Below are 2,500 nucleotides of genomic sequence, written 5' to 3' on the forward strand. Positions count from 1 at the left end.
CCAATGTTGATGATGAAACAAGCAATTTAAAATCCACATAATAAAAGACAAAAAATGAGTTCAAGGATTCATGGAATACCATCGTCAAAGAAGTAGGATTAGGATCAAGTAGGATTAGCAAAAATTAAAATTGTCTATGTCACTCATTGTCTATGTCATACCAAACAATCTCATACTCTGTGACTTGAGTCAATATTCACATAACATGAAAAAAGACTTGATGTTCATTTGATCAGGCTTTGGAGCGTCTATTAACCATCTGAAGATTCCAAAAATGTCCAGCGGTTAACTGAAATTACCATATCAATCTTCAGCTGTTTTTCACTTTGAACAGCTCCATACCTATAATACTAGTCAACGGTAAGGTTCGAAAGACCCTATAAAGGGTCCTGATTGACTTTTGTGTGCTACAAAAAAAGCCACAAAACACATTCAAAAGACGCCGAAAAGAATTTTTAGAAAAACACCACCAAAAATGTTTATAAGGCACTTTAGGAAATTCTGGAAAACACAAGAAAAGATGGCTTAGAGAAAAATCAAAAACACTTCCTGAAGCCATTTTGGCTTCAAATCCTTGTCAGATTCACCCACTTGGAAAGAGTGTTATGTGAATATTGACTCAAGTCACAGAGTATGAGATTGCTTGGTATGACATAGACAATTTTAATTTTTGCTAATCCTACTTGATTGACAGCTTTGACCATGGTATTCCATGAATCCTTGAACTCTTTTTTTGTCTTTTATTATGTGGATTTTAAATTGCTTGTTTCATCATAAACATTGGGCATCGTCGATCTGAGTGCAGATGGAAAAATCGAAATGTGTGCCCAGGTTCCACTGAGATTTGAATTCAGATCACAGGATTCAAAGTCCAGAGTGCTAACCATTACACCATGGAACCAACCATTACACAGTCATGGCTGCGGCTTGTTGTGCTGAATAAAGCATATGAAATTGTGAACGATGGCGAAAACAGGCTCCAAAGCTGCAGTGCAAATCTGCAATCATACACAATGGTAAATTGATATCTTATAACCTTTCATTCCACAAATTTACCAACATTTCCACGATATCACAGCTAGGACAGTTTGAAATGTTGATGAAAAGTGGCTAGTAAAAAGATTGCTGTATCTGTTACTTGGAAAAAGTGTGAAAAAAATAAATTGCAAAACTTATACTGTTAGAAAACTGTTCATCCAGTAGTTGATAAAGATTAGCATTGCATGGTAAAAGGCTTCATCTGAGAGATAATTTAAGGTTTGTGCAAATCAAAGTGCATGTCCCAGTCCATTAGCCAGGACAGCGGTCTGTGGCTGCTGGACAAGATCAAGAGAAAAACCTCTTACCTGATGGCACCCACGGTGCTTCTTTTGATTAGCGGCAAGTCGCACATGTAATGTTGCTCCAGAATAGATTATCTAAAGAACAGTCAAAGATAAAGTCAGTTTGGTCCTAGAAACTCGCTCCATCACAGATCACTGTCATGGGGAATAGACTAGTAAACATGCAAATTGAACAACAAAGATAAAAGGTCAAAAAGTTATTGAAACATAGACGTAGTCGGCAGAATTTGAACCTGCGCGGGGAGACCCCAATGGATTTCAGACCACTCGGCCACGACTACTCAGACGTCAAGCTTTTATGAGTTTCACACATGTTTTCTAATAGCACCATGATCAAGCTCAGTGATCAACCCACTGGAAGACATCTCAGAAAATGAAAAGAAAATACAAGGTCTCAGTAAAATGCAAAATCTGATTTAAAGTCATCATCAATGGGAATTATTCACAGTTTAAAGCTTTTCCCTCTTCATAATGTGGATTTGGATTCAGTCAGCTCCAAAAACATCCTTAAAAATAATCCAAAAATGCTGAGAAGACTGAACATAATCATTTCCAAGAAAAAAGACTTGATGTTCATTTGATCAGGTTTTGGAGCGTCTATTAACCATCTCAAGTTTCCAAAAATGTCCAGCGGTTAACTGAAATTACCATATCAATCTTCAGCTGTTTTTCACTTTGAACAGCTCCATACCTATAATACAAGTCAAGGGTAAGGTTCGAAAGACCCTATAAAGGGTCCTGATTGACTTTTGTGTGCTACAAAAAAAGCCACAAAACACATTCAAATGACGCCGAAAAGAATTTTTAGAAAAACACCACCAAAAATGTTTATAAGGCACTTTAGGAAATTCTGGAAAAAAACAAGAATAGATGGCTTAGAGAAAAATCAAAAACACTTCCTGAAGCCATTTTGGCTTCAAATCCTTGTCAGATTCACCCACTTGGAAAGAGTGTTATGTGAATATTGACTCAAGTCACAGAGTATGAGATTGCTTGGTATGACATAGACAATGAGTGACAGACAATTTTAATTTTTGCTAATCCTACTTGATTGACAGCTTTGACCATGGTATTCCATGAATCCTTGAACTCTTTTTTTGTCTTTTATTATGTGTATTTTAAATTTCTTGTTTTATCATAAACATTGGGCATCGTCG

Source organism: Dendrobates tinctorius, unplaced genomic scaffold (genome assembly GCF_039654945.1).
Source record: "Dendrobates tinctorius isolate UK_male_01 unplaced genomic scaffold, ASM3965494v1 ptg000048l, whole genome shotgun sequence".
In the NCBI taxonomy this organism is placed as follows: domain Eukaryota; kingdom Metazoa; phylum Chordata; class Amphibia; order Anura; family Dendrobatidae; genus Dendrobates; species Dendrobates tinctorius.